The 13,111-nt window shown below is 37.5% G+C and overlaps 1 protein-coding gene across 3 annotated transcripts in view; it reads right to left on the bottom strand.

Moving 5' to 3' along the window:
* The window catches only part of USH2A (usherin), a 742,577-nt gene that overhangs the window by 500,839 nt on the left and 228,627 nt on the right, over positions 1 to 13,111 (bottom strand). The gene's annotated exons all lie outside the window — the stretch shown is intronic.

Genomic DNA, 13,111 nt, shown 5'->3' with positions numbered 1-13,111 from the left:
TTTGTGAGACATTTTGTTGAAAAAACAGATGATTGAATGAAATGGTCACTTTTAATCAATCGACTGATACAAGAAGTGGGCCAATCATGCACTTTTAAGATCACCTCATTTGTGATTTTGAACTTAATTTTACCCTTATAAGACCACAGTTCAGGTTGGGGGCTGATGCTAAGTATGTTTTTAACATGGGCTTGCTAAGTGGAATTGACATTTTTACTAAGATTTTGACCAATTTAATGGTAGTTACTTTTTTTCTTTTCTTTTCTTTCTTTTTTTTTTTTTTTTTTTTTTGCTATTGAGTGGAATCATTTGATTTTTGTATATTGACTTGCATTCAACATCTTTGCTAAATCCACTTATTAAATTGAACAGTATGTATATTCTTTTAAATTTTGTATATGTACAATAATCAAGACATCTGGAATTGAAGACAGTTTACTTCTGCTTTGCATTTATTTATTTATTTGCTTGCTTGCCTGCTGTGTTGCTCTGACTGCTACATCTAGTACAGGTTTGAATAAAAATGGTAATAGTGGGCTTCTGTGTCATTTTCCTGATCTCTGGGGGAAAGCATTTGATATTTCACTATTAGTAGTATTTTATAAAAATGCACTCACCAGGTTGTTTCCTCTCTAGTTTGCTGAGAATTTTATCATGAATAGATATATTTTATCTAAGGTGTTTATTGAATCTATGGGAATAATTTAGATTTCATCTTTATTAGGTTATGTGATGAGTCACATAGTCTTCTTTATTTTCTTCATTATATTTTGTGTGTTTTGATTTATTGATGCTGGATTTTATTTTCATTAAGCCCTCCTTTAAATTTTGGGGGGATTTTATTTGCCCTTTTATTTCTTTTTGGTTTCCTCTTGAGTTAGGAATAGATCATTATTCTTTTCAACTATCCCTTTTCCTAATATGTGTTCAAACTTTTGTAGTTTAAAATAATAAGTCTAATATTCTTCAGTCCATCATGAATGGAACTGGAATTCTATCTACTGGGATACTAATTTAGCTATGATTATAGTTCTAGAATTCTTATACTAATATACCCCAATTCTCTGTCAAATTCTGCATCTTTTCATTTATCTTCTTGAGAACACTAATCATAGTTCTTGTCAAGTCTTTATATATATGTGTGTATATATATATATACACGTGTAGTGTGTATGAGTGTGTGTGTGTGATATATATATATATATGTAATGACACACATTGGATATATATAACATATTCAATATATCTAGATTACTTCAAGATCGATTTTTATTTTTTATTTATTTGGTCCTATTTCTTGGTATTCCTGGTAATTTTGTATTGAATATAAGACATCATGTATAAAAAATTATAGACTCTTGTTGATAATGTTATCTCCTTTTAGCAAATATTGAAACATTTTTGGCCAGAAGATAACTTTTATCCTATCAGAAGTTGAGATGGGTTGAGATGGGTTGAGGCTTTACTTCAGGCTTTGAGAAGACTGGTCTGTTTCTGGTTTTCTCTTACTCATAGGATTTCAACCAAAAGCCTGGTGGATTTACAGCCCCTTCCTCCATGGCAGGCCCTGAAGTGAAATTTCTTGTCTCTCAAACCATGCTTTCATTTTCCCAAGACTATGCAATTTGGGACTAGCGAATAAAACAGAAGGAAAGAGCAAAGACAAAGTCTTACTAAACGGTTTTCCTTATTTCTGGGGCCTTAATCTCCCATGCCTTTGTAGTCCTAGTAATTCAGTACTGTCTCTAAATAATCATATTTTTAAGAAATTGTATCTAGTTTCTTTTCTTGTTTTCTCTCAGCATGAGGATTTTTTGATATCCTGCACAGCAGGAGATGGCTCTGTCTCTCATAGCTAGAGACAGAAATCACTTGTAATTATCTAATTACATGTTTGAGGAATGATTTCCCTGCAAGACTTTAAGTTCCCTAAGGTTAGGGACTCTACCTGTTTTGCTCAATACTCTCTCTAAAACACCAATGATAGCATCGGCAAATGGAGTGAAATGGAGAAAAGTCTGCGTGTGGACTGATAAAATGATTGAGTTATTTCATCTAAAGTTAGATATAGAAAACAGAGCCAGAAGACTTGAAAAACAGTTGGCAGAAAATTGCAGGGGGGACCTGGTGAGATTTATTTGGTTTCTTTGTATTTTTAAAAGGATATAATGGTGCCATTATTATTGAGGGGGCACATAGGTTAGGGATTGTAAAAAGTTGCATTTTGAAAACTGTTAATCTTGAATGAGGCATTTACAATGAAGCAGTGGGAGAAGAAATGTAAGCGACAGATTGAGAAGTGATTGCAGTGAGGAATGGACATGCAGAGCATCTTATTTTTTGAGAAGACTGATTATGAAGAAAAGGGAGGAAATAGAGTTAGATTTACAAGTGCATGTTAAAATAGAAAGGTAGCCACTAGAAATGCAGAAATGAGGTGTGGAGCATCTAAGTCTCTAGAGAAAGAAGAAAGGCAGCTAAAAACACAAAGGTCAGAAGTTCACAGATTGCATAAAAGAAAGTGACTTATCAGAGATATGTAGTAGAAATTATAAAGGAGTATCATCAAGATTTATGTGGTTTGGGCACGTAAAATGTACGTACGAAGGGAAAGGCACATAATGTGAAATTCTGAATTAAAAAACGTCAGCCATAAATGCATGTATAACAGTGACCACAAATATATTCTGTGCCAACCCTTTATGGTGATTCCTGCACTAAAACCCTATAATAATCCATTTTACGGATGGGGACACTGAGCTACAGAGCTGGTAAGTGACTCATGCCGAGTTGCACACAGCATGTTGGGGAGCCAGATTTTAAACGCGGAGCATCTGACTCCAGAACCTGTACTTTTCACGCCGCTGCCCTTGCTTCCTTCCTTCTGCACCAGAATACCAACATCAATACGTCCATTGCCCTTGAAATGGAATTCAATCAGTTGGATGCTGTTAATCCATCCATAGCATTGATCACTGTTGTTTATAAAGCACTTCCAAGATTAAAAGTGCTTTTTATTGTACTATATATGTTTATTATGACTGTCATCTTAAACCTATTGCAATAAGCCCTAATGATAGGTATAGGTAAAAGTGTCAAAATATTCATTAACCTCAAAATTTAATAAGCCTAAGGAGATCCTGTATCTAAGAGACGCACAACACCTAGTTTCCAACAGCACAATGCGAGGGCTGTGGGGCAGAAAACAATTCCTGATACAGCACTCTTGCTGAAATAATTGACATGGAAGGAACACCACCAGCCACTCAGGACCATTAATGAGAATTTTTTTTCACCTCAAGTACCATATAGCATAAAACACGCTTTCTTACGCATGGAGTTATCACTAAGCCATCAAAACTTCCAACAAGGTAGGCCTCAAGATTATGTAATATATTCTAACACACTGTGAATCTTACCATTAAGTCATTCTTACAGCTAAGCAATCTTTCTTACAAATTTCCCTCTTCTCTATCTATCTCATTTAGCTAATTCTTTATTCAACAGATATTTATTGCACATGTGGTCCTATGCTGTGTAAGGACAAATGTTAGAAGAAAACGGTCATCATTTCAGTCCGCTTGGGGCCTCGGTAAGTGAGCACACGACTCAAATAGAGTGTGGTAGGAATACAACAGAGAAATTCTTGTTTTCTTTGGTGGTACATAGGCGAGGCCCCTAATCTAGATTTGGTATGGGGTGGGGGGAGGCCACTGAGAGGAACAGCTCGGCTGACACTTTAACGATAGGTAGGATTAGTCTGTGAAATGAAAAAGAAACCCATTCAAAGAAGGGAAGGCATTCCAGGCAAAAGCATGGGTCTGTTCTAAGACCTGGGCTTCTAAGATGGAGTGGTGCATTCAGACAGCAGGAACTGAAAGTCATATAGCTGGAGGGTAAACCAGGAGATACATGGATGGAAAGATGAGGCTGAAAGGTAAGCAGCAAAGACTTCATGCAGGGCATCTCGATGGGAAACTACTGAAAGGTTTTAAGCAAGAGATTGGCAAGACAGCTTATTCATCAGAAACCCAGCCTAGAAAAAGAGTGAAACTGTTGGTAAGGAGACCCACACCACAGACCGGGATTAGGGAGTAACCATAGGACCAATGGATGGGTCCAAGAGTTGTGTAAGAGAAAGAATGGCCAGAGGAGGAATAATGGGTGCAAAGTGAGAAAGGGTGTGAGAAGTCATATTCAAGAAATTTCCCAGGTTTCTATGTCAGGCAATCAGTGCTATTCACTTTGGTAGAGACAGTGGTATACACAGAAGAATGAATGGATTTCAGCAGAGAAAAATTAAGAGAAGCAGAAGACAAGAAGGAGGCATCTGCATTCTTTTTTAATTTTCTGCCTGTGTAGGAGGAAGGGTCATTAAACCATTCATCCCTACACACCTCCCATAAGTCCCTATATCTCCTTTATGAAACTCTCCCAGGACCCCCTTTGTGAGGTTGGCATGGCCACCATTGCCAGAATGTCTCTTCAGGTGTTTTGTCCCCTCCTTCCTCTTTATGCCTCTCTGTTCAAGTTGCAGTTAAAGCCAAAGGACTTAAATGAGGCTGCTCCTTAGTCATGACAATGTACGTAACTGAGTTTCCCTTCTTGAATCTCCAAACAAACACATGAGGGCCATGTCTGTGAACTGCCTTCAATGTGTGGAACTCAACTGTGGTCTGCATAATTGTACTTGAAGTTTCCCTGCTCACATGGGACTCTTTTTTTTTTAATTTTTTTTTTCAACGTTTATTTATTTTTGGGACAGAGAGAGACAGAGCATGAACGTGGGAGGGGCAGAGAGAGAGGGAGACACAGAATCGGAAACAGGCTCCAGGCTCTGAGCCATCAGCCCAGAGCCTGACGCGGGGCTCGAACTCCCGGACCGCGAGATTGTGACCTGGCTGAAGTCGGACGCTTAACCGACTGCGCCACCCAAGCGCCCCCACATGGGACTCTTAATGCATGATTTTGTAAAACATTTCTTCAGACCACTAGAACATAGTTTTGAAAGATAAGGCATTTTGGCAACAATATTATTGGAATTTCAAGCTTGGTAGAAATGAAATTAAGCTATACTCCTCTGTGGGTGTTATATATTTATCCTAATGGTTATAACATAAGAGCTCTTTAAGTATTTTTAATTAGTTTTTTCCAAAAAAATATATACAAAATAATTCACTTCATTCAACTTTTTCATAGGGGCTAGTTTCTCTATCACTGCTGACTATGATGATTCTTTTTCTGTTCAAAGTTCCTCTTTCTACCCATTTAAGGAAGAAGAAGAAACTAAAATTAATCTCTATTATATTGATGCTAAATGCCATTAAAAGATGGAGACAATTGGGGTGCCTGGGTGGCTCAGTAGGTTAAGGGTCTGGCTGGCCCAGGTAATGATCTCACAGTGTGTGGGTTGGAGCCCCACATCGGGCTCTGTGCTGACGGCTCAGAGCCTGGAGTCTGCTTCGGATTCTGGGTCTCCTCTCTCTGCCCCTCCTCCACTTGTACTCGGTCTCTCTCTCTCAAAAACAAATAAACATTAAACAAAAAAAGATGGAGACATTTTTTTTTTCTTTAGCAATGAAGCCCTAGTGAAGATGTTTAAATGGCAAACATATTGTAAGTGACGACATTGGACAATTGAAGTAGGTAAATGTGAGACCGCATAGAAAACCTGGGGACCTGGTGGGAACAGTGCGTTTGAGAATGTGACATGAGTGTGTGAGAACACATGTGCAGTGTGTATATCAGGTGACAATACAGCTCGGCTTGATAAACACAGAGAAGGAAAGAGCAGATGCTTTAAAGCTCACTAAAAGCATTATCAGCTAACAGAAACGGTTTGCCCCAAATGTAAATATTATTCGGTCCTATTGACATGGTCAATGCTGGCTGGCTTACTGGCCACAGAAGCTCCTGTTGGGAAAAACTAGATGTGGTTTCCAAACATTTCCATTTATCAAGCATTATTATCTGTTTTGTTGTGTTGGTCCTCTCCTGTTTGTTTTATCTTAGCTACCCTGTACTCATTTTTAGGGTTCCTGGCATTAGGGCAGAAGAAAGAAAAATGGATTGTTAATGATAAAATTACATACATTTCTTTAATTTTTTTCATGTTTATTTTTGAGAGAGAGAGAGAGACAGAGACAGAGAGAGAGAGAGACAGAGTGTGAGCTGGGGAAGGGGCAGAGAGAGGGAGACACAGAAGCCGAAGCAGGCTCCAGGCTCCGAGCTATCAGCACAGAGCCTGATGCAGGGCTCGAACTCACAAGCTGCGAGATCATGACCTGAGCTGAAGTCAGATGCCCAACCGACTGAGCCACCCAGGCGCCCCTGAAATTACATATTAATTTAAGCAACTTAGACTAGACTCTTGACCAAAAATAGGCAAGCTACCAGCCTGATGTCTGTTTTTGTTGTAAATAAAATGTTTTTACCCAAAACAATGAGGCTACACTTATTTGTTTCTATATCACCTATGGCTGCTTTCACACTACCATGGCAGAGCTGAGGAGTTGGGACAGAGACCTCACGGCTTGCTGAGCAGACAATATTTAATGTCTGGACATTTACAGGTGAACTCTGTAACCCCCTGCTCTAGACTGACACTGTAAAAGTTAAAAAGGGAGGGAAGGCTTCTTCATGCAAAGGGAAACTTGCAATTTCATTAAATTTGACCACCTAAGCAAGAGTCAACTGGTATAAGTTTTGGTGAAAGAAAAAGCCAGGTGTTGAAATGATTATTTTCAGCAATCAGAGATAAAATTCAAAAGCGAAACTGAACGTAGTACTCCCAAACCAACCCTACCGTTAACATTTCAAACACAAGGTGACATTATGGGAATGTGCTTCAAAATGTGTCACTTTAAAAAATACAAGGGTTTAAACACATGCAGTCACTTAAATCGGCCTTTGTGATGCATTTGTTGAATGGGGAAAAACATGGTCCTTTCCCATCCAACAATGCTGTCTTTACACATCTCCATTAAAGGTAGTAAAAACAAAACAATTTTCACTTACTTCTTAATATCCCAAGTCACCATGGGTTAGTCTGACTTCTGTGATTCCAAGAAGATACACAGTTGGGCCCTCGTCCCTATGAATCCATAGATGCTCTCAACCAGATATTCACAATCTCTCCTTATTGTGTCACAACCAGAAACACATTATGAGCCTCTTCATTGCCTGGAAACCACTTCTCTGCTGACAAGGTCCGTGTTCCTACTCTTGCCTTTCTCTTTCTGTATCATCACTGCCTGTTCATTAAACTGTTAGGCCAGATAGTTAAGTCATATATCTGTTTTTCAGTAACTATGACTAAAATCTAACATCAAAGGTCAAATAAAACTTGAGATTTAAATCTGCCTTATGAGGACTTGGCATTTTATTTGTTTTATTATTTTATTTGTTTGTTTGATTTTAAGAACTTTCTGGTAAAATTACTTGCTCCCTGTTGGAGGAAAACAAATCCTGGGAAAGCAAGGGTGTTGAAGGTCAGAATTAATATGCTTTTACTAATTAGTCTATCTGAAGAAGTTTACTCTGGTTGCACCTTCTCTATAACTGCTTATAACGAGCTTTCTTTTAATGAAGTACTTAAATGTCCCAGCTCACTAAAAATAATAAATAATAATAATAAAGCACATATATCATGGAGTAAAAAAATATATATAAAATATATGCTTTTAAGGAATATTGATTTGGGGAGTTGCCTTTCTCTCTTCATAGGTTGGTAATTAATTGTATTTCTGTATCCTAAAGCATTCTAGTTCAGTCATTTTGGGGAAGGCAAAAACCACAAGACAAAAACGTCTGACAATCATTTAGTGTCCTTGAACAGCATTATTATGAAGAAAGTGTACAGAGTTCTCATCTGCAAGATATTCAACATCAGTAATCACATTCCTCGTGAAGACAAATAAAAGGGAATTACATCCAGGTGCACATGTATGCTCATCTCCCCAGTGGTTTGCTACAAAGATCTCCCCAAAGGCAGTTCCTGATTTCTGGGCAGGGTCACCAGTAAAGGCAGTTTAAAAGGCTGTGATTGGCGGCTGGATACGACAATAGTCAAACCTTCCCCCAAACGATCACGGGCCTGTTTTCACTAATAGGAAGAAAAAGTGACAAGGAGAGAGGGTCACCTTTGGAATGCTAGTCTGAGCGGTAGTTTAGTTTGCTGTTTTTACCAGGTTCCCTTTGGATTACTAGCATTGCATGGAAAGGACTAAATTCTTTGTGTAAATCAAGTGGATTTACTCTGCATTCCTGAAAAAAAATGAGCATTTTTTTTTCCCTCTGAAGACACAATGATCACCCCTTCCAACTGTAGAAGGTAGAGAATGTTCTATTTGCTACTCTTATTTTGGAAGGAGGAAGTATTGTTAACCCCATGTAACCAGAAAAATATTTTGCCATGAGTATTTATATGATTTTCTAGTTAAAATATTATGAGCTTATGTTGAATTTGCTGCTTCTTTACACCTTCTGACATAACCCAAGAATTGAATATCCATTTTATATTGAGTATTTCTCTCCATATCATTTAAATTATCCCTATAAATTAATGTATCCCCATATGAAAAACAAATTTATGTTAATCATAAATTATGAACATAATATTATATGAAAAAATGATCTCTGAAAAATTTGTTAAAAAATCTGGTTATTTTTAAACTCAGATGTTTTGGTAACAACCTCTATTTTGACTTTTTGAAGCTACTTAAATATTCTATATTCGTTGATTTGGAATTTGAGAAGTTAGAGGCATTGGTCATCTAGCATAATCCTTCATTTAATAGATGAGCATGATTAGATCCACAGAAAAATAGTTTATCCAATGTTTCAATACTAGGCAGATTAATTTAACTATTTTCAATAACAAAATCAAATATCATAATTTAATATAGAAATTACATATTGCTCATACCTTAAATATACCATTCAGGCACAATATATGTGTAACAGGAGACGAATTAATAGAATACCAACTTTATAAATTTCAGAGGACTCTTAGAAGTGTGCCTGTCTCATGGTAAACACTTAAACATCTGTTAAATGAGTAATGATAAACAGCTAATGTTTAGACTTTTAAGTAACCTGCATGGCAGACACTGCAAAGTTCAGGAGGTGGCTATTGCCTTTCATTCTCGCCTACTTCTAGATACCACTATCGTACGTAGTATTATCATGCCAATTTTAAAGAAAAGGAAACAAAGATACAGAAACGATTAAGTGGTGTATCTAATTACCTGTAGCTAATAAATAACAGGGCCTGGATCTGAAATTTATCAGATTTCTCCCAAAGCACTCACTGTTACTCATATAGAAGTAGAGGAGTTAATACCTGATCTTAAATTTATACTGTGATGTAGGGGCGCCTGGGTGGCGCAGTCGGTTAAGCGTCCGACTTCAGCCAGGTCACGATCTCGCGGTCCGTGAGTTCGAGCCCCGCGTCAGGCTCTGGGCTGATGGCTCAGAGCCTGGAGCCTGTTTCCGATTCTGTGTCTCCCTCTCTCTCTGCCCCTCCCCCTTTCATGCTCTGTCTCTCTCTGTCCCAAAAATAAATAAACGTTGAAAAACGTTTAAAAAAAATAATAAAAATAAAAAATAAATTTATACTGTGATGTAAATGACTGATAATATGTCCTTCCTAGGGATTAGATTTTTGAAAGAATGCTTGTATTCAAAAGGAAAAGTTACCAAAAACAGACTCTAAAAAAGATGCACCTGAATAATTTTTCTTCCCAGAAGTCAATTTTGATAGAGTTCATTTACAACACAAAGCTAAATAATTTACAATATTAAGCAACATGTTAGAACATATACTATTTTCATTATATCCTACTCACTAAAAACATTTAAGGCAAATATGGAAGAGGTTTGAGTTATATAAGAGATTCCTTTCTTGAGCTGCAATAATGAGATCATCTATACTGAAATTTTAATAACATCGTCCATGACTACAGAACATGTTATGAATGTATTTATAAGTCTTGTCATCAATGGGTAAAATCTGACTTATTTTTTTTATATATAACATATGCACAGTAATGTACATAACTGTATACTTGTCTTTGAGTATTGGATATCTCCATCCATATTTCAAGAGTCATTTTAGTTAGAGTCTGATATTTTAAAATGAATAATTCAAAATAAAAGCATCTTAGTTCTTACAATTATTCACTTATTAAACACAATTAATCATTTTTGAGATTTCCAAAATTGGCTCATTAAATTTGCCTCAGGATATAAAATTCTGCATAAGATATATAGAAAAGAAGTTGATAGCACCATTTGACAGATAGCACTTCAGCCCATTAAAATAATTTCATTCAGACATTAAACATCTAGCTTCTAAGAACAATCTGGAATCAATTGCTATGGAAAAAATGTGATCCCTAGATGGCTTTGGAGATGTAAGTAAATAAATAAGCCAACCCTATTAACTATTTGTACCTGAAAAGTCAGCAACTGAAAGAAAAATCCAAAAAAGTTTAGCAGTGTTGGGTAAGGAATATTTGATTGATAATTTTATCCCATCCTCATTTATTACTGTCACATACTCTCATTCTACACCTTCCAAAAAACTGTCCACGTGTGTGCCTTTCCCTTCCGTGGCAAAGCACCAGCCATTGAATCAGAAGCTTCCAATTCATATTCGAACCCTGAAATTCAGTAGCTGTCGTACCTCAGGGAAGCCACGTACTGATTCTCCTTTCCTTTGTGCTCTGAGGGTAAAATTCCTACCTACAGGCTTGTAGGGATTGAATGAGACAATATTTAAGTAAAATGAATGGAAGGTGCGAATTATGCACATACTGCTCTGCTTAGGAAAGATGTGAGTTTAGAGAAAGCTATCGCATTGGTTTTGTAAATTGTCCCAGCTTATTGATTGAGTAAACTTCATTTAACCATGGGCCCAGCTCAATAAAATTATTGAGCCAAAGGATCAAACCAATAATTTGACGCAGACCTGGTTTAAAAGTTAAAGAGAACCTTAAAAGTAAGGTGAAGGTGCTAATAAAAAGGAGCTAGTATTGCCCCAGAACGTGCCTGAATGCAGAACTTCTCATTCTCTGGGAATCACCAAACCCCTAGGGAGCACTTCGAGCCAAAATTGTGATCTCCCCACCTTGTCCTTCAAATGATGTGTACTCCAAACACATTTTCTGTGCAGCTGGAGGCTTTGTTATAGACAGAAGGATCCTGCTTAGTGAGGCCAGTGTTTACGGCCTAACTTTTTTAAAGAGGAATTTGGAAAACTTCCCAGACGCTACATCTGCCCCTAGCCCTTGCACCTCAGAGTATAAGGCCGGCTAGGGAGAGAGTGCAGACGACTAAATTTATTAACGGTGGACGGGCCACTCTATCTTTCACTGCAACAACAGTAGGTGATCCCATCAAAAATCTGTCTGCTGGCTAGCCCGCAAATCCAAGCTGACATACTTGCAGCAGATAGGCCCAGCTGAATGGAAACGAATGTTGTTTCCTCGAAGAAACACAGCGCGTGCCAAATCTTGGACCAGGAAGGCAGTTTCTATTTCCATTGGAGGAAAGACTTTTTAGCTTTACATCCGTAGCTTCTTTGCCAGATTTTTTTTCTTTTCTTTTCTTTCCTTTCTTTGACATTTACAAATATTAAACGGAAGTGGAACATTTTATGAGATCTCAGTGGTTGAATTTCTAACACTCAGTGATGATTTTGATGTACTAGACCAGGGGTATTCACCTCAATATACCTTGGCTAGAAGATCATTCATTACAAATGTACATCAGGCTCACTTAAAAGCAAACTGTTTACTATTTTAAATAAAAACAAAGCAATAGGGGTACCTGGGTGGCTCAGTCAGTTAAGCATCAGGCTCTTAATTTAGGCTCAGGTCATGATCTCACAGTTTCGGGGTTCGAGCCCTGCATCAGGCTCTGCGCTGACAGTGTGGAGTCTGCTTCGGTTCTCCCTCTCCCTCTCTCTTCCTCTCTGCCCCTCCCCTACTCATGCTTTCTGTCTCTCTCAAAAATAAATAAACTTTAAAAAATAAAGCAATAATATTTGAGCCACATTTTATGGCTCAAATTCCACTTCATTGTACTCAACATATGCAACATTTTAAAGACTATTTGCTCCAAAGTGACTTTCTTGTGGATTAAATGAATATCATTATGAGTTTACAGAATTATATGTACCTTATTCCTTTTAATTTTTTTTTATTGGGAAGGTGGAATATATAACATAAATAGTTACAGTTTTCTATAATTATAGTGAAACAGAATTCTTAAAAACTCTAATTCAGAAAGGTAACAGAATGCCTGGAATATTGTAGGACCAGCAAGACCAGGAGTTGGGTGAGGCAAGTGAGGTGGGATTACAGGGTCATGCAAGAAAGGAATGGATCCAGTCTTCATTTTAAAATTTGGGATTTTATTGGGAATTTTTTGGCATTGGTTTTCATTTTTAAAAATATTGTGTGAAAACATTGTTTTTGTTGATTCCTGAGATTGCTTAAGTGCCTTAAGTGCCTTAAGCAAGTGCATCACTTACCCATAGAAGGTATGTTTCCCTGAAATTAGTTTTTCCCATAATGCTCTCCACAAAACCTACAGATAGTGATCATGCTTTTAAAAAAGTAACAAATAAGGATCTGGAATATTGGGGTAAGAAAAATTAGATAGTAGGGGCGCCTGGGTGGCGCAGTCGGTTAAGCGTCCGACTTCAGCCAGGTCACGATCTCGAGGTCCGTGAGTTCGAGCCCCGCGTCAGGCTCTGGGCTGATGGCTCAGAGCCTGGAGCCTGTTTCCGATTCTGTGTCTCCCTCTCTCTCTGCCCCTCCCCTGTTCATGCTCTGTCTCTCTCTGTCCCCCAAAAAATAAATAAACGTTGAAAAAAAATTAAAAAAAAAAAAAAAGAAAAATTAGATAGCTCTCTTAGAATTCTTTTTAGAGACTTTAACAACCTGACATGTACTGAGAATCTCCAACCTCGTGGGGCATTTCTCAAACTCATCTGCCCACAGAATTCTTTTTTTTTTTTTGGTAGAGCACATGAAGCGTTCTGAGGAACACACTCTGGTAAATGGTGTCATTTCCAGCATATACTTTGATCAAATAAAGCTAT

This window comes from Leopardus geoffroyi, chromosome C3 (assembly GCF_018350155.1).
Source record: "Leopardus geoffroyi isolate Oge1 chromosome C3, O.geoffroyi_Oge1_pat1.0, whole genome shotgun sequence".
Lineage (NCBI taxonomy): Eukaryota > Metazoa > Chordata > Mammalia > Carnivora > Felidae > Leopardus > Leopardus geoffroyi.
The sequence above is the reverse complement of the archived record's forward strand: the minus strand, read 5'-3'. Positions and strand labels throughout refer to the sequence as shown.